The sequence below is a fragment of the Nerophis lumbriciformis genome, linkage group LG13, assembly GCF_033978685.3.
Source record: "Nerophis lumbriciformis linkage group LG13, RoL_Nlum_v2.1, whole genome shotgun sequence".
NCBI classification, from domain to species: Eukaryota; Metazoa; Chordata; class Actinopteri; order Syngnathiformes; family Syngnathidae; genus Nerophis; species Nerophis lumbriciformis.
The window spans coordinates 26,635,165-26,656,182 of NC_084560.2; the positions used below are offsets into that span (position 1 = coordinate 26,635,165).

Sequence of the window (21,018 nt, forward strand, 5' to 3'; positions counted from 1 at the left end):
TCCTCTTCATCCATCCATCTCACTGTCCCCTTATTTAAACTGTCCACCATGGGTGCCCGAGCTTTCAGCCGCTCTGCCCCACATCTTTGGAACTCTTTACCACCAGACCTTCGCAACTTAGATTAAATATCCCTCTTCAAATCAAGACTCAAAACACACCTATTCCTGACTGCTTATTCATTGTAATCATATTTTCTTTTCTCTTTGTTGTTGTTGTTGTTTTTTTTTAATCCAATTTGATTTTATTGTTGTGATTTTGTGCGGTGTTCTTGAGTGCCCAGAAAGGCGCCTTATAAATAACATTTATTATTATTTGTTTTTTGTATTTTCGGTCCAATAAGGCTCTTTCAACGTTTTGGGTTGCCGACCCCTGAGTTAAGGTATTGCGAAAAGCCTAAGAAAAAGCACAAAACATGTACTGTCATGAAATAGGCTGATGGTTTCACGCAATTTGGAGCAAGTGTCGCGAAAAGCCAAAGAAAAACCCCAAATGCACTGACGGTTTTGTGTCTGACAATATTTCATGCCGTCTTTTGAAACGATTGTCTCAAAAAGCCACAAAAAAAATCTGTGCTTTTCTATAATATATATTCTGATAGTTTCTTGTGCCATGATCACGTCCCCTATTTTAGCATACCTGTCCAAATAAAAGCCAGAGAAAAAGCAAAATAAAATAAAAAATACTCCGGTGGACATAATGGAATCCCATCCTCGGGAATAGGTGTTGCCAAAAGCCAATGAAAAAGCAAATATTCTGTGCTTTAGTATAATACGCTGGCGATGGCGTCCGGTCTTTTAGAATAAACTGGGCAAAAGTCCAAAGAAAAAGCAAAAAAAAAAAAAAAAAGACCAAACTTATACAAAGTAAAATCCTCTAATGCAGTGGTCCCCAACCTTTTTGTAGCTGCGGACCGGTCAACGCTTGAAAATGTGTCCCGCGGACCGGGGACTGTATCCCTGCAAACTGTATTGATATACATTGATATATAGTGTATATATTGTGTTTTTAATGTTGATTTAATTTAAAAAAAAAAAAAAAAAAACATTTTTTAAAAATTTTATTCTATTTTTTTCTTGTGCGGCCCGGTACCAATCGGTCCGCGGACCGGTACCTGGCCGCACAAGAAAAATAAAAAATAAAAACAATTTTGTGCGGCCCGGTACCGGTCTAATAGTTTTGCTCTAATAGTTTTGCATAGCATGCTCGTGTCCCCTAAAACCACAGTGTCGCAAAGCAGCTATAGAAAAGCAAGCAATATGCGCTCTTGTAAGATGGTCATGTCGTCTTTTGGAATAAGTGTTCCTAAAGACAAAGAAAAAGCAAACAAACATACATCTAATAAATTATATGGTTTTATGCGTTCGCATATTAAATGACCCATAGCGTCAAATTTCGCTAAAGAGTTCTCTTTATGTATTTTTTACCCCTGAAAATAAATCTGGCAGTCATTTCCCATAACATCAATTTGTTTTTGGGTAATGCGTAGATAAATACCCGTACTTTCCATCACCAGACTGGATATGCCGCTCCCTCTTGGTGTGATGTCAGTGTAAATAAAGGCATGTAAAACTATTATTTTGATCACTTAATTGCATGTTTTTGTCGCCGTGGTCCACGATTACTTCAAGACCGATATGGTTAACCAGTGTTGGCGCGAGGAATTATCAAAACGGGGTCCCAGGGACCCCATCAAGTCATAAAAATGGGGTCCCACAGTAAATCTTTGGAGTACCACTTTTTTGTAACCGTTTTAAAAACAAATTATAAATGTTTGCTTTATCCTATTACAACTCACATTCTATATTGTGTTTTGGAAAAAGGTTGTCATAAAAGTTACTTAATTCATTAAACAAAATAGTACAAAAGAAAACAAATGTTTATGCATATGTAAATGTATTCAGTTATAAACATTCATTCCCTTTCTTCTTTCCTTCTTGGTATTTTTTTTCCTATATTTTTATTTAATAAGTTGTAAGTGTACTTATTTCAGTATAAAAGTGTACAAAGTTTTTTGCTTCGGTCATGAAATGATGATAATGGTGTGCCAGGGCATACATGCCTATGACAAATGTAATTGATTATTCTCACCTGTATGTAGATCATCAGTCGTTTAAAAACCGCCACATCTACACTTTCATGGCAAATAATGCCAAAAAACTTAGAATTTAGGGAGTTAGTTTCAATGTCATTTAATACAGTGGCATTCTAGCATTTCATCTCTGGTTTCATGATGGCCATAAGCTGTGTGTTCCCCTTTAAGAATGGCGGTGTGTGGGGTGAGTGATGTGTGTAAGTGAGTGGGCAAGTTAGGAGAGGGAGCGCTAGTATGTTTAGGAGTGTTGATAGCACGGTTATATTTGTGGAAAACATAAATAAAGAGCTGTAACAAATTGACGGCCTCGTCGTTCCGACCAAAGACCGGAACTTTAGGGACCCAAATTGGAGGATGTTTCTTGGTGCCTGGTGAGGCTGGATCTTTGAAATCAGTGCACGCGGTCGTAAAGGTGTTCTTTTTCTTAGCCTGTTTACATGGCCATAAGTGAGCCATTTGCTAAAAAGTGGCTCCTGAAGCCACTTTTCATTGAAGCTTCGCTTCTTGGGTTTATTGCTGGCCATGACCAAAACAATAACACGCTGGAGTCCTAATACCAGAAATGCAGCATTTGTGATCGATAAAACTTTCGGCGAATCAAAACTTAAGAAATTGTACCGGAAAGTGCATTACTTTGAGGCGGTATAGCTCGGTTGGTAGAGTGGCCGTGCCAGCAACTTGAGGGTTCCAGGTTCGATCCCCGCTTCTGCCATCCTAGTCTCTGCCGTTGTGTCCTTGGGCAAGACACTTTACCCACCTGCTCCCAGTGCCACCCACACTCATACTTGCCAACCCCCCCGATTTTCCCGGGAGACTCCCGAATTTCAGTACCCCTCCCGAAAATCTCCCGGGGCAACCATTCTCCCGAATTTCTCCCAATTTCCACCCGGACAACAATATTGGGGGCGTGCCTTAAAGGCACTGCCTTTAGCGTCCTCTCTCACCTGAAAAGGAGACTATCATATATGTCTCCGTTATCCATAGGTTTATCTATAACCCATAAAGTAGGCAGGCACGGAGCTATTTCTCAGCGTGTGTTTATTCCAGCCGGCACGTTAATACACTGACACACAACATCCGGATTCCCATCATGCTTTGCTTCAAAACTACGGCAAGTAGTAATGTCCAAAAACATAACAGAGATGAAGCAGAAGAACGAAGTAGAGACTCGGCGACGACGAGTAAGAAGAAGAAGTACGCTTGCAAGTTCCAAAATGATTGGAAAAAATAATTTCAGTTCATCCAGGACAGCTCGAAGGGAGATGGGCAATGCTGCCTGCACATTTTGTAGATCAGACTTCTCCATTGAACACAGTGGCCGAACGGATATACTCATTCATGAACGGATTATTTATATATATGTATATATATATATATATATATATATATATATATATATATATTCACTTCTATATTTTTTATATTTTTATCACTTCTATATTTTTTATATTTTTATATATTTACACATTGTTTTTCTAGCATGCACTGTATGGAATGGCCTCAATCTTGTTACCCTGCGTTATGACAATAAAACTGATTCTGATAATATTATATATATATATATATATATATATTAGGGCTGCAACAACTATTATGAAAATAGATGGCGATTAATTTAGTCATCGATTCGTTGGATCTATGCTTATTTTTTATTATTATTTTTATTTTTTTTATTTTTTATAAGCCTTTATTTATAAACTGCAACATGTACAAACAGCTGAGAAACAATAATCAAAATAAGTATGGTGCCAGTATGCTGTTTTTTTTCAATAAAATACGGATAGAAATGTAGTTTGTCTCTTTTATCCGATTATTAAGTATTAAGTAATAATCGACAGATTAATCGATTATCAAATTAATCGCTAGTTGCAGCCCTAATATATATATATATATATATATATATATATATATATATATATATATATATATATATATATATATATATATATATATATATATATATATATATATATATATATATATATATATGAGAAATACACCCCCCGCTACCACCTCCCACCCCCCATCTCAACAACCCCCCCCCGGAATTTTGCGTACTTTCTGATTTCAATGCCTAAAAAGACACAAAAGCGCTGTTAACGCCAACACTGGTTAACGTTATGGACAAAAAAAGAAAGAAAAAAAAGAATCATAATTTCCCGACGCCCCTGCTTTTCCACAGACACCATAGCCTGTGTTTCCTCATGCTCTTTCAAGCATTTTCTCAAGCATATTAAGGCAAAACGTCAATAGATCAGTAGTTTCCCTGACAATTAAAATTCCCAATCGTCCGACTTTAGAGGCTTCCACTGTGTGCGATTTTAAATGCTCTTTTCAACGGGTAGAAAAGACAAGTGCAGTTTGGGACCAGTGATGAGCAAAAGCTGCTCGAGTGCCTCTAAATATAGAACACCGTTGTTAATTATATGCAACTGTCTTGTGCACACTGCTTTCATGTGAAAATGGTGTGTGTTGGGACTTTTTTTGGGGGGGGGGGGGTCAGCTGCAACAACACATGCCCCCCCCCCCCCCCCCCCCCCACATACCCAGTGCCAATAAATGCCATCACCACACCTCATAGGTATGCAGCGGACACAACCACGCAGGGGTCACCTTCCTGCTAAACGCCGGCGCCCAATAGCACTAAATGCGATAAGCTCTAATCTAGTGTCGCCAGTCAGCACAAACTACAGGTGGATCCGCTTCCCAACGGGCCGGATCTCATTACGGTAACAGGCGGCTCAGAGCTCCACGCTAATGACAAACCTCTCAATTTGGGGGTCATTGGATACGTGACAGGGAACACCTTAAATAGAGATGGAGTGCTTGGGACTGAGTGTTTAGTCTTAATAGCACTGTTAATCTCTGTAATGTGTCACTTGTTTTGCTTCAACGGAGAGCGATATTATTTTAAAGATCTCTGAATCATCCCCACTGTGATGACACTCACTGGGATTGAACACTTGCAGATGTTAAGGAAGAAACCGTTTTTCAATCAAGACTCCCTGCAGCAAGTTTGTGAGACCATCTAGTGATGTCATAGCAGTTGCCAAAGCAGATTTATATCTCCATATTTTGGTGCGTTTGTCACCCCCGGTGTAGTCGACAGAGGGGGAGAACACCCGTCCATAAATTTTCGCCCCGGACACTTTCAAAAGTCGAGAGCAAGCTGGGAGGCACGTACAAAGTCGGTCTATCTCAAAGAGCCAGTCTTGTAGCGGATTATTTATGTGTGGAGCAGAAATAAAATAACAGGGTGTGTCCAGTGAAGCGCTTGTTGTTACATTCAAAGTGTTTAAAACATTGGAAAATACTATTAATTTGTGCCTTTTTGATATAACATGTGGAACTCAAACCACCACCAGGGCTCATGTGTAGAGGGTTTTCATGGCTGAAGACGGTGGATGAATAGAGGTCTTATGTCGCTAGGCGCCCCCTTCCTTCTGGAAGTGCTTTTAAAGCGCCTGTAAATCTGAGACACCCTCAGACACTTCAGTGGACAACGAGCCTTTGGTCCCAACCGGAGTCGTTTTGTCTTTTTAGTATGAAGATGTGTGTTAAAATGGCACTACGCTGAAGACAAACCCATTCGGACACATGCCCCTTCTACACAAAGCCGGCTAAGGTTATCCAGGTTATCTCACCTAACCTTATCCTTGTCCACAGCACACACAATGGTCATTTAAGACCCCCTTAAGACCCCCTTCGTCCGCCGGTGCAACGCAACCTAGTACGCATGCGCAGAAAATGCGCATGTCATAGTCACCTCCAGTGTTGCTTTGTGTGCAAGTTCTTAAATGTAACTTATCTGAACAATATCCAGTGTTGCGGTATTTCTATTAACTGGAATCCAGTGTGCTGTGGGGCCTTATTGTAGTGAATCACACCTGAGACATCATAAATTAATAAAATCTTTATTAGACACGTGAAAGTAAACAATGTGGTAAAGAACATATTACAACAATCAATCTAGGGATCTACATATCTGGTTAGGACACTCCTCACTCTTTTGCCTTCACCTTCATTGTCCATTCCTTTTTGGTGACTTTATATACTCTGGACCTAAACGTTGAGTCCGTGACATACATGGCGGACAATAACTGATACAGTCTGCTTTGCCAGTCCAAAAGCATTCGATGTTTTCCGTAGTCTTCCTTCGTCGGCCAGGTAATACAAAGCACACGCTACCTTTTTTTTTTTCGGAAAGTAGAATCACAGCTGACCTGGAAATTTGAAAGTTCTCTTGCCGTCTGAGATGTGTAGTATCCGAAATAGCTGCAATCGCGCGTTCCCTTCACCTTAAGGCAGGGGTCAGGAACCTTTTTGGCTGAGAGAGCCATGAAAGCCAAATATTTTAAAATGTATTTCCGTGAGAGCCATAAAATATTCTTTAACTCTGAATACAACTAAATGCGTGCATTTTTAAGTAAGACCTACATTTTTAGAGGACCGTATTTTTCGGACTATAAGTCGCAGTTTTTTTCATAGTTTGGCCGGAGGTGCAACTTATACTCAGGAGCGACTTATGTGTGAAATTATTAAAGGGGAACATTATCACCAGACCTATGTAAGCGTCAATATATACCTTGATGTTGCAGAAAAAAGACCATATATTTTTTTAACCGATTTCCGAACTCTAAATGGGTGAATTTTGGCGAATTAAACGCCTTTCTAATATTCGCTCTCGAAGCGATGACGTCACAACGTGACGTCACATCGGGAAGCAATCCGCCATTTTCTCAAACACAGAGTCAAATCAGCTGTTATTTTCCGTTTTTTCGACTGTTTTCCGTACCTTGGAGACATCATGCCTCGTCGGTGTGTTGTCGGAGGGTGTAACAATACGAACAGGGACGGATTCAAGTTGCACCAGTGGCCCAAAGATGCAAAAGTAGCAAGAAATTGGACGTTTGTTCCGCACACTTTACCGACGAAAGCTATGCTACGACAGAGATGGCAAGAATGTGTGGATATCCTGCGACACTCAAAGCAGATGCATTTCCAACGATAAAGTCAAAGAAATCTGCCGCCAGACCCCCATTGAATCTGCCGGAGTGAGTGAGCAATTCAGGGACAAAGGACCTCGGTAGCACGGCAAGCAATGGCGGCAGTTTGTTCCCGCAGACGAGCGAGCTAATCCCCCTGGATGTCTTGGCTCACACCGTCCCTTATGCCACCGAAGATAATCAAGAGAAGAATATCGACCCTAGCTTCCCTGGCCTGCTGACATCAACTCCAAAACTGGACAGATCAGCTTTCAGGACAAGAGCGCGGATGAGGGTATGTCTACAGAATATATTAATTGATGAAAATTGGGCTGTCTGCACTCTCAAAGTGCATGTTGTTGCCAAATGTATTTCATATGCTGTAAACCTAGTTCATAGTTGTTAGTTTCCTTTAATGCCAAACAAACACATACCAATCGTTGGTTAGAAGGCGATCGCTGAATTCGTCCTCGCTTTCTCCCGTGTCGCTGGCTGTCGTGTCGTTTTCGTCGGTTTCGCTTGCATACGGTTCAAACCGATATGGCTCAATAGCTTCAGTTTCTTCTTCAATTTTGTTTTCGCTACCTGCCTCCACACTACAACCATCCGTTTCAATACATGCGTAATCTGTTGAATCGCTTAAGCCGCTGAAATCCGAGTCTGAATCCGAGCTAATGTCGCTATAGCTTGCTGTTCTTTCCTCCATGTTTGTTTGTATTCACTATGTGACGTCACAGGAAAATGGACGGGTGTTTATAACGATGGTTAAAATCAGGCACTTTGAAGCTTTTTTTAGAAATATTGTGTGATGGGTAAAATTTTTAAAAAAACTTCCAAAAATATAATAAGCCACTGGGAACTGATTTTTAATGGTTTTAACCATTCTGAAATTGTGATAATGTTCCCCTTTAACACATTACCGTAAAATATCAAATAATATTATTTAGCTCATTCACATAAGAGACTAGACGTGTAAGATTTCATGGGATTTAGCGATTAGGAGTGACAGATTGTTTGGTAAACGTATAGCATGTTCTATATGTTATAGTTATTTGAATGACTCTTACCATAATATGTTACGTTAACATACCAGGCACGTTCTCAGTTGGTTATTTATGCCTCATATAACGTACACTTATTCAGCCTGTTGTTCACTATTCTTTATTTATTTTAACTTGCCTTTCAAATGTCTATTCTTGGTATTGGGTTTTATCAAATAAAATTCCCCCCAAAAATGCGACTTATACTCCAGTGCGACTTATACATGTTTTTTTCCTTCTTTATTATGCATTTTCGGCCGGTGCGACTTATACTCCGGAGCGACTTATACTCCGAAAAATACGGTATAATAAGTCTCTTTTTCTTTTTAATAACAGTTATTCTGAAGGTAACCAATAATAAATAAAAAACTTCTTACCATTAATGCGACTTCTGGTGCTGTATGGTTTTGCTGATGGCTTTGTAGTCTGGTTTATACATGGTTATTTTTAACACTGTGATTACCAGTGGAATTATTCATTACCGGTACTTATCGTGTTAAGCAATGTCAGCTAGGATTTATCTGAGAGCCAGATGCAGTCATCAAAAGAGCCACATCTGGCTCTAGAGCCATAGGTTCTCTACCCCTGCTTTAAGGTATTCATGTGTGATTTCCACAAGCGAAGAATGAGAAACGCGGGCATGTCTGAATGACTCGCCTCCATCTTTCCAGTGGTTTGCTCCGGTTGTTATGAAGCTAGTTTCTGACGTCACTTCCTCTCCGAACTCAGTTTGTAAACGATCAGTGAGTCCGTACAAAGCAAAGAGCCGGAGATTCACGAAATACACGGCGCACTTACCCGTGTAAAAAATTATCCGAGGAGGGTTACCTTAAACGATGGTTTAGTGTGGCTGACACGATGCTTAGGCTAAATAATTATTCGTTTAAGGAGTTATCCGGCTTAGTTTAGACATAGCCACAGTCTTTTGGACTGAACTCCTGCTTCATGCATTAGTCACTGAGAAATTTTGTTTAAATTGACAGAATTCTGAAATAAAGAATCCCGGATTTGCGTCAATCGATTGGGTTCCTTGTTGACCAATCCACCTCTTGACAATATGTAATGGAAATCTATCTTTTACTGCCAAATGTTGTTATAAAAGCTCTGTTTGGATTACTTTTCTGTTGATCCAAAGACAAACCGTTGATTGTGTTCTGAATCTGAATCATAATCTTTTGATTTTCAATGCAGACTCCAAAAGATGATGATCACATTTCAAAAGAGGTGATTACTTTGATAAAACCCAAGGACAGAATTAATTAGGCTCTTCCCATGGTCTTTTCTCAAATAATGAATTCAAATGAATTTGGTCTGTCGCTTGGAGCCTGGAGCTTTTAATTTTTAATATTGATGTTACTCAAAAAGTTGTGAAAGGATTTTTACTTGGTATCTTTGTTGTGGTCCAAGGACAAACCAATGTCATTATATAACTGTTCTGGATTCACAATGTGCATCTGGATGTTTTGTTTTTTTATAACTGTTGTGCCTAAGAAAATTGTGAAAAAGATGTAGTCAGTATCCATCCATCCATTTTCTACCGCTTATTCCCTTCGGGGTCCCGGGGGGCGCTGGAACCTATCTCAGCTACAATCGGGCGGAAGGCGGGGTACACCCTGGACAAGTATGTACTTTGGTAAAACCCAAGTACAAACATATATATTTTGTTCCTGTTCCTGTGCTAAAAATGTCAACCTGGGACTTGTTTTTAAATATACTTAAGTAGTTTTAATGTGATCCAGAATGGATTTTCTTTGATTAACTTTAAATTTGTTCTGGATCCTTAATCAACTCTTTAACATCGGCCTTACTCAAAAAGTTGAAAATGACATCAAACTAAATTTGGTATGTGACCTAGGGCTGATTGATATTGATCTTACTCAAAGTTTTGAGCGGATTTTAGATAAAATTTGATATATAGCTTCTTTAATATAACTAATTAACTTTTGTTCAGGTTCTGGATCAGTAGTGTGAATCTGGATTTTTACATTTTGTAGGGATGTAATGATTAACTGTGTCAATGTTAAACCATGGTAAAACTCCCAACAGTTAATATTACTGTTTTATTTTAGAACTATTGTAAAACCGGGATTGATAACTGTACTTTGATAAACTCACAAACCTGTAATACCACTCGTTTACTGGAAAAGCAGGTTTGCACGCTAATGGTTAGCTACTTAAATGCTAACATAAATACAAGAGACATTAAGATCTTTCCCCGTTACAAAATTTAAACTCATTTCTGTCGGCGCAACTAAGCTATTCAATTGTACACATTGAACCTACAGACTGTTCTCTCTTAAGGCTAAAATATTCTCTCGCTTCAAGTCGTTTGGGTGGACTGATGCTGGCTGGCTCCTCCCTCTCCAAAGGACTTTAACGTGCACCTCCAAAAATATCTAGTTCCTATCAGCAATGACATTGATCGCAGAGATGTGATTGGTCATATTTGTCAGTGCATAATTTTCAGTTTTTTCTTACCGCCTGTCCTCCGTCTTGACTCGTTCAGGGTTCGCACAGCCCGAGGAATATGACACAGATGTGTCTACCACAGGAAATGAATCAGCGTGATGTCACATAATCTGTGATCTTTTTGGTCACAACAACCGTGATATGAAGTTTTTCTGTCGGTTCATCATTACTCGTTGTAAAGGGATTTCAATGTAGTACCTAGCTTCTTTGATATGATTGGTTAACTTCTGATCTTTATTCTGGTTCTTAGAAACCCGAAAACTCAATAGTGTGAGATTTCAATAGTTGAAAAGTACATAGTAGTTCAACCCCCTAAAAGCCTGAATGTCTGGACCCTTTATTTAGGTGCAGCATATGGGCCCTTAAGTGTGTTATTTTGGTGTTGCCTGAGGACCCCTGCGAAGACAAAAGACACACCGGACACCTATATCCTTTGAAGTCTCTCCTGCAAAGGAAACGTAGTCCAACATCTGCCCACATAAATCCTATTTAAATACCTGCCCTCCAACGTAAACTGAGATTCATTCAATCCGAAGTGAAGGCCAAGGCAGGGACAAAAGACCAGGTAGAGATAAAAGAGGTTTTTGTCCGTGTTCCTCAGTTGTCTAGACAATGCAACACGCCCCTGGCCACCTGCTCCAACTCCTCCGCTGACAAGCGCCACCATGTACCTCAGTGATAAATGTCCTGCTTACACGACTCTGCCAGCGCCAGGAAAAAAAAAGCGCCGGGTTTCACCGCTGTCTGGGGGCCCCCCTTTCCTTGACCCTCAATCACGGCGAAGGATATCTGGAAAACGTTCATTGGTCAGGGTCCTTGACAGTCCTCATCACTGCATAGCGTTCAGACTGAGGAGGAATGTCATGGTGAGTCGGGGGGATGAAGTCCTGACCTATAATTATTCCCCGTTGGTCCTTGACATGCTGGGGTCAGGCCTGGACAGCTGGGGCAACATCCTGCTGAGCTTCTCTGCTCCGGGGATGCTGTCACAAAACAAAATTAGATCATATGTGGGTCTGTAGATATGGGTCCTTCGACATTTTATTAATGGACGAGGGAAGCCGTCGGAGAAAAACAGGATTGATGATTTAGGAAGTGGTGTAGAGTCATGACAGTCTTAATAAATTACCCCAAGGCGTTTGCCACCAGTGTGCATGTCAAGGTCTTATTTACGGGTTGCCACCAACAGCGGATTTAGCCCCCTTGTATCGATCATTTCTCATAAGTTAGTGAGTACCACAACAATTTAATCATCCCGTACCACGCAGAATGATGCACTAGCGGAGGAATAATTCACTTTTTAATCAACGTTTGGCCAAACAGAATGTTCTATTATGCACAAAAAAGGGCAGAAACCTGCTGATGCACGCCACGGCCAAGTTGGCGCTCGTTTGTACCCTTCTTCTCCTCGCCGTTTCCATTTTTCATCCTTATCTGCAGTTTTTTTGTGTGAAAGAGATTCTCTAGAGACATGGCCGTACAATCATGGATTCTTTTGAAGCCGTTTGACCGTTACCCTTGACACGAAAAGCTCAGCATTTACTGGCACTGAATGTCAAATTAAAACCCTATAATGATAAATTCTTTTCCAGAGGTCTCATGAGATTTTTTTTTTCTGGATTACATTGTGGGAAACGGCTTTGAACTTGACATTGAACTTAAGCAGACTTTGTGCCTGCAGACCCCTCAAGCCTGGTTGGATCACAGCCTCAAAACATCCACAAGTCAAGCTCCGATCCAGTCCATTAACTGAAATTATTACTTTATACTCCAGCTTCAATTTGCAGTTTTTCATCTCATTTTTATGGCCCATTCCAGGATGCATCAAATAAGACGAAAGATGAGGCCAGAACAAGGGATTTTATTTGAACAATGGATCAAATGACCTACTGTAATGTTGCAGGTGTCACATGTGCCATTGAACCTGTGGTTTATTAACCTCTTTCTGTGTCGTTGTCCTTTATAAACTGGGGGTTGAAGTCAACCAGGCAATTTTACGCCGTCGTGCTCCAACAAGTTTTTGATGCTGTATACTCCACATCCATCTTTTAGAATAAGTGTTGCAAAAATCCAAAGAAGCAGCATCTACAGAATTATGCAAACATCTCTCAGATTGGTAATAAACAAGTTAAAGATAATCTCATGTAGGAAAACTTTATATCACGGCTATTGTGGCCAAAATGATCACGGTTGTCATTAATATCTTTGTATTGTTGAATGTGCTCAGCACACTGAAGTCTTTAGTTTAAAGAAAAAACTAAGATGGATAGACCCATTGCTAGAAAGCCCACTATATTGCATGTTTTGTGTTTTTTTATGCTGTACTGATAAGAGTGTTCTGGTGGATGTTGTGGTGTCCTACTCTGTTAAGCGGTCCCTGGACGCACCGTAAAAACACCTCTGTGTTATATTTCTCTAAGTATGTATCCGTCTCTCTGTTTGCACGTTCAATGTGCACAATTGAATAGCTTAATAGTCCAAACAGTCATTTGTTTCCATAAATTTAGATTAGGGGTTGTCGTGTCTAAATGGGGAAAGACGATAATGTCTCTTGTATTCATGTCAGCATTTAAGCTAGCGAGCTTTGTTTGTGGGTTTATCAAAGTGCGGCTACGGTTTTTCGATAATTTGAATTTAAAACGGTAATACTAACCGTCAAGAGTTAAACCTTGGTTATCGTGAATACTGTTTATCGTTGCATCCTAAATCTCATTTTACATGGGCATGTAGCATCCCATTGTTCTGGTACATTTTAAAGGCTCTTTACTATGTACACTTAGCTTTTTATTGATGTTTTAATGCTAATGTGTGTCCCTACATCCTGCTTATGAGAAATAAAACAAGATACAAAAAATATTTTATCTGCCGCCCATGTTTCCCCTCATTTTAAGATAAGTAGACCTCAAATGGTTGCTTTTGGCATTCTGTGTTATCATGACATCATAAAATAAATTAAATATAGAATTGACACTGCAGAGGGCAGCACGGTGGTACAGGGGTTAGTGCATGTGCCTCACAATACGAAGGTCCTGAGTAGTCCTGAGTTCAATCCCGAGCTCGGGATCTTTCTGTGTGGAGTTTGCATGTTCTACCCGTGACTGCGTGGGTTCCCTCCGGGTACTCCGGCTTCCTCCCACCTCCAAAAATATGCACCTGGGGATAGGTTGATTTGCAACACTAAATTGGCCCTAGTGTGTGAATGTGAGTGTGAATGTTGTCTGTCTATCTGTGTTGGCCCTGTGATGAGGTGGCGACTTGTCCAGGGTGTACACCGCCTTCCGCCCGAATGCAGCTGAGATAGGCTCCATCACCCCCCGCGACCCCAAAAGGGACAAGCGGTAGAAAATGGATGGGTGGATAAAATTGACATTGTAGTGTCAGTGACCCACTCCTACTGTTGCTAGAGGAGCTAGCCCACCATTTCTAAAAAACTAGGCTTCGCTACACATTTTAAAAATAAGATCGGGGCCCTGACAACTGTATAACAATCAGCTACAGACATGGCAACTGTACGTTTCATCTTTTAGTTTTGTGCAAATGGAATAGAAGTGCCGCTAGCCTCAAAACTGTTTGAAAAGGCCGCGTTCGTCGGTGTGTATAGGATGTAAACCATACTTGCCAACCCTCCCGGATTTTCCGGGAGACTCCCGAAATTCAGCGCCTCTCCCGAAAACCTCCCGGGACAAATTTTCTCCCGAAAATCTCCCGAAATTCTGGCGGAGCTGGAGGGGGCGTGGCCTCCACCTGAGTCCGCTTTCCCACAATATAAACAACGTGCCTGCCCAATCATTATAACTGTAGAATGATCGAGGGCGAGTTCTTGGTTTCTTATGTGGGTTTATTGTTAGGCAGTTTCATTAACGTCCTCCCAGCGCGGTAACAACACACAACAACATCACGTTTTTGTCTACAGTAAAGCAGTTCGTCTGCCGTAAACAGCAATGTTGTGACACTCTTAAACAGGACAATACTGCCATCTAGTGCATTTGATGAAAGCACTTTTGTGCGTGCCACACAGCAATGCATCATCAGAGAGGGTGTTCAGCATGGTTAGAAAGATAGTGACAGAGAATAGAACAAGGATGGACAATTCAACCCTTATAAATAAAGTTGATTTGATTTGATTTAACTCATCAATGAGTAGATGAGTGTTATGTGTGTGTGTATAAGTGTAAATAAATGAACACTGAAATTCAAGTATTTCTTTTATTTATACATATATATATATATATATATATATATATATATATATATATATATATATATATATTTATAGCTAGAATTCACTGAAAGTCAAGTATATATATATATATATATATATATATATATATATATATATATATATATATATATATTGCATGTTTTGTGTTTTTTTATGCTGTACTGATAAGAGTGTTCTGGTGGACGTTGTGGTGTCCTACTCTGTTAAGCGGTCCCTGGACGCACCGTAAAAACACCTCTGTGTTATATTTCTCTAAGTATGTATCCCTCTCTCTGTTTGCACGTTCAATGTGCACAATTGAATAGCTTAATAGTCCAAACAGTCATTTGTTCCATAAATTTAGATTAGGGGTTGTCGTGTCTAAATGGGGAAAGACGATAATGTCTCTTGTATTCATGTCAGCATTTAAGCTAGCGAGCTTTGTTTGTGGGTTTATCAAAGTGCGGCTACGGTTTTTTGATAATTTGAATTTAAAACGGTAATACTAACCGTCAAGAGTTAAACCTTGGTTATCGTGAATACTGTTTATCGTTGCATCCTAAATCTCATTTTACATGGGCATGTAGCATCCCATTGTAATTATATATATATATATATATCCATCCATTCATTTTCTACTGCTTATTCCCTTTGGGGTCGCGGGGATATAGATGTGTATATATATGTGTGTGTATATATATGTATGAAATACTTGACTTGGTGAATTCTAGCTGTAAATATACTCCTCCCCTCTTAACCACGCCCCCAACCACGCCCCCTCCCCCTCCCCCAACCATGCCCCCGCCCCCACCCCCCACCTCCCGAAATTGGAGGTCTCACGGTTGGCAAGTATGATGTAAACAGGATGTGACATAGGGGGCCTCCAGACTGAGGCCAAGGGAAAAAAACCTCATAGCCATAGCACACAAACATGTGTGTAAGAGGGAAACATCAAAGAACACAAAGGACATTAAAAGAGCAGAGCTGATGCAACCAGCCACTTCTACACACAGCCACACAAGTAAAACAACAACAAAAAAACAAACAAACAAAAAAAACATATACACTGTGGTGGCCTCTGTGGTGTTCCACGCCATCGTCTGCTGTGGTAGGCGGAGCATGACCAGAGACAGGAGCAGACCCAACAAAGCAACCAAGAGAGCTGACTCCAACTCTCGGCCAGTGTCCAGTCCGCATGGATGAGCGAGGATACGTCCAAGGAGACCGAGGTGTCTGACACCTGCTCATTCAGCCAAGACACTGTGAAGCTTGTCCGTCCCGGCGCTCAGCGCCAGCTCCGCGGCCCTGTCTCTTCATCCGCATCTCCTCCAGTCTCTCCAAACGGACTCTGGTGTGGCAGAGACCCAGCAGCTGGTCTCCATGGCCAAAAGTCTCCCGGGAGGGCAGATCCAGTAGTTCACAAAAAAACACAGCAGAAGTCACGAAAGTGCCACCCCTTGTCACACAGTCCCAATGGGTCCCGAACCAAAAGGCAAAAAAAACCCCCAACAAAGAGTGGAAGTGACAACAAAGTTTCAGTGTGAATCGGCTTTGCAAGCGGTGGTGCTTTTGATGAGATTAAACCTGCGAGTCAGCCTGCTAAGAGATAAGAGGGCAGTCCGTACAAACACACATTCATCAAGTGTTCACAAGCATCATCTAAAACCCTTTTTGCTCCCAATCTGCACTAATATCGATTCAACGTATATGTGCAAATCCTCTTACACGGTCTGTGTACTATCCGGCTCTGTTGCTCCCGAGAGGCTCAAAACATGTTTTTGACACATATACCCCCCTCTCTTTCATGCACTAAGTCAGCTGACTATTCAGTCCGAAGGCTTGCACTCGTCATCCCAACACAATTAGACTCGCCGAGAGTGACAGCGTAATTCCTCACAATGAAAGAAGTCAGGAAATGACCACTCGCCAAGGCTCTTTTTACTCCCACGAGCCCCTCGCTCAGCGGCCCTGCAGATTTACACGTTTACATACACTTGTAAAGAACATAATGTCATGGCTGTCTTGAGTTTCCAACAATTTCTACATCTCTTATTTTTTTGTGATAGAGTGATTGGAGCACATACTTGTTGGTCACAAAATACATTCATGAAGTTTGGTTCTTTTATGAATTTATTATGGGTCTACTGAAAATGTGAGCAAATCTGCTGGGTCAAAAGTATACATACAGCAATGTTAATATTTGGTTACATGTCCCTTGGCAAGTTTCACTGCAATAAGGCACTTTTGGTAGCCATCCACAAGCTTCTGGTTGAATTTTTGACCACTCCTCTTGACAAAATTGGTGCAGTTCAGCTAAATTTGTTGTTTTTCTGACATGGACTTGTTTCTTCAGCATTGTCCACACGTTTAAGTCAGGACTTTGGGAAGGCCATTCTAAAACCTTCATTCTAGCCTGATTTAGCCATTCCTTCACCACTTTTGACGTGTGTTTGGGGTCATTGTCCTGTTGGAACACCCAACTGCGCCCAAGACCCAACCTCCGGGCTGATGATTTTAGGTTGTCCTGAAGAATTTGGAGGTAATCCTCCTTTTTCATTGTCCCATTTACTCTCTGGAAAGCACCAGTTCCATTGGCAGCAAAACAGGCCCCGAGCATAATTTCTACCACCAACATGCTTGCCGGTAGGGATGGTGTTCCTGGGATTAAAGGCCTCACCTTGGTGCAGTTCAGCTAAATTTGTTGGTTTTCTGACATGGACTTGTTTCTTCAGCATTGTCCACACGTGACTTTGGGAAGGCCATTCTAAAGCCTTCATTCTAGCCTGGTTTAGCAATTCCTTTACCACTTTTGACGTGTGTTTGGGGTAGGGATGTCCGATAATATCGGACTGCCGATTTTATCGGCCGATAAATGCTTTAAAATGTAATATCGGAAATGATCGGTATCGGTTTAAAAATTATCGGTATCGGTTTAAAATTTATGACTTATTAAAACGTCGCTGTGTACACAGACGTAGGGAGAAGTACAGAGCGCCAATAAACCTTAAAGGCACTGCCTTTGCGTGCCGGCCCAATCACATAATATCTACAGCTTTTCACACACACAAGTGAATGCAACACATACTTGGTCAACAGCCATACAGGTCACACTGAGGGTGGCCATATAAACAAGTTTAACACTGTTACAAATATGCGCCACACTGTGAATCCACACCAAACAAGAATGACAAACACATTTCGGGAGAACATCCGCACCGTAACACAACATAAACACAACAGAACAAATACCCAGAACCCCTTGCAGCACTAACTCTTCCGGGACGCTACAATATACACCCCCCGCTATCCCCCCCCCCCCCCCCCACCTACACCCCGCCCACCTCAACCTCCTCATGCTCTCTCAGCATGTCCCAAATTCCAAGCTGCTGTTTTGAGGCATGTTAAAAAAAATAATGCACTTTGTGACTTTAATAATAAATATGGCAGTGCCATGTTGGAATTTTTTTCCATAACTTGAGTTGATTTATTTTGGAAAACCTTGTTACATTGTTTAATGCATCCAGCGGGGCGTCACAACAAAATTAAGCATAATAATGTGTTAATTCCACAACTGTATATATCGGTATCGGTTGATATCTGTATCGGTAATTAAGAGTTGGACAATATCGAAATATTGGATATCTGCAAAAAAGCCATTATCGGACATCTCTAGTTTGAGGTCATTGTCCTGTTGGAACACCCAACTGCGCCCAAGACCCAACCTCCGGGCTGATGATTTTAGGTTGTCCTGAAGAATTTGGAGGTAATCCTCCTTTTTCATTGTCCCATTTAAAGCCATTTACTCTCTGTAAAGCACCAGTTCCATTGGCAGCAAAACAGGCCCAGAGCATAATACTACCACCACCATGCTTGACGGTAGGAATGGTGTTCCTGGGATTGAAGGCCTCACCTTTTCTCCTCCAAACATATTGCTGGGTATTGTGGCCAAACAGCTAAATTTTTGTTTCATCTGACCACAGAACTTTCCTCCAGAAGGTCTTATCTTTGTCCATGTGATGTCAGATGAAACAAGTATGTGCTCCAATTACTCTATCACAAAAAAATAAGAGTTGTAGAAATGATTGGAAACTCAAGGCAGCCATGACGTTATGTTCTTTACAAGTGTATGTCAACTTTTGACCACGACTGTACACAGCGCGGCACAGGGGAACGAATGCTTGCGAGCTCAGAAGGGGGCACTTCCACGGCAATTAGGGGGAAATTGGCGGTATCTGTAGTCCTCCCAGGCGTGCTGACATCAGTTCCCGCCTCGGTGACCTCGGGGACGCCTGTTCGGAGATCAAACGGCTCCTTAGAAGAGCTGAGGTCACTGTGTTGTGCTGAAACTGACCAGAGGCTTGCCCTGCAGGCGCCTGGAGTGCTGACCCCACTTTCCTGCTTGAGTTACATACACTTAGCGCTCCTCTTTTGTGTGTGTGTGTGCGTGCAGCACTGGGGTTCATAGGCGCCGATCAATGCCGAGCACCCACGTGGGATTGATGTCCACTTTCAATCTTTAAAATAATTTTTTAATAATCAATCTTGTTGTTATTAATTTTGTGGCGAGTTTGATCCGTTGTGCATAGTACAAAAGTCATGATTCATATAGTCTATAATTAACAAAGCCTAACCAAAACTTAATTGTGCCCGATAATGAACTAATGACACAATCATTTTGACTTTTGAACACATTGCACACGAGGGAATGACGGGCATACTTAGTCAACAGCAATACATGTCACACTTAGGGTGGCAGTATGAACAATGCCAACACTGTCATAAACATGTGCCATATAGTGAAACCACACTAAAGAACGACGACAAACACATTTTGGAAGAATATTTGCACCGCAACACAACATAAACTCTACAGAACAAATTCCCAGAATTCAGTGCAGCACCAACTCTTCTGGGATGCTACAATATAAACAAACGCCATTAGTGGATCTACACCTAACATCCACTGTAATGATACCACGTACACTAGCGTGTCTAGTCAATACTACTATGATTACATCGATATTTTTTAACATCACAAAATCTTCTTTCGTTTTTTTCTAATTTATAATGTGTTTATAAAGTCAGGAAATATGTCAAGAGGACTTTGAATATGACCAATGTATGATCCTGTAACTACTTGGTATTGGATTGATACCCAAATGTGTGGTATCATCCAAAACTAATGTAAAGTATCCATACAACATAAGAGTAAGTGATTATTACATTTTAACAGAAGTGTAGATAGAACATGTTAAAAGAGAAAGTAAGCAGATATTAACAGTAAATGAACAAGTAAAGTTAATGATTGTCACACACACACACTAGGTATGGCAAAATTATTCTCTGCATTTGACCCATCACCCTTGATCACCCCCTGGGAGGTGAGGGGAATAGTGGGCGGCGGCGGTGGCCGCGCCCGGGAATCATTTTTGGTGATTTGACCCCCAATTCCAACCCTTGATGCTGAGATTAATAATTTATTTTCTACCCCTTGTCCTTAATAATGTTGACACAATAATAGAATGGAAAATGACACAATATGTTACTGCATATGTAAGCAGCTAAATTAGAAGTCTTTGTTTGTGTACTTACTAATAAAAGACAAGTTGTCTTGTATGGTCACTATTTTATTTAAGGTCAAAATTGCAATAGTAAACATGTTTAATGTACCCTAAGATTTTTTTGTTAAAAATAAAGCCAATAATGCAATTTTTTCGTATCGAAAAGTCCTGAAAAGTACCGAAAAGTATCGAAATAATTTTGGTACCGGTACCAAAATATTGGTATCGGGACAACACTAATTGAATGCTAAAAACGTTATGACAGACCATCTTAAAAAACGGATTGGAATTTAAAAATTTTTTTACTGAATGAGACACCCAGAATGTACATGAAAATAAAGAATGTGGGATTTACAATATTAACTATGAACGATAAAACACTGAATATTGACAACATATGAACGTCAAACACCCTCTCGATCGACATATTTTACAATCAAGCGAAACCCCCTTTATTTAGAAAAGTACCGAAATACGTTTGGTACGGGTACCGGTACCAAAATATTAGGGTATCGGGACAACACTAATACACACACACACACCAAGCACCCACTGGCAGAAATGTAGATCAACGCCTATGCTGGGGTTGATTTATAAAAAAAAAAAAAAAAAAAAAAAAGGTTTCTGCCTTAAAGAATGTGTTAATTGTGACAGCAAGAAGGGAATGGG

General features: G+C 40.7%; 1 protein-coding gene across 2 annotated transcripts in view; it reads left to right on the forward strand.

Moving 5' to 3' along the window:
- Positions 1–21,018, forward strand: part of LOC133613561 (anosmin-1) — a 242,013-nt gene that overhangs the window by 89,316 nt on the left and 131,679 nt on the right. The window lies entirely within an intron of this gene.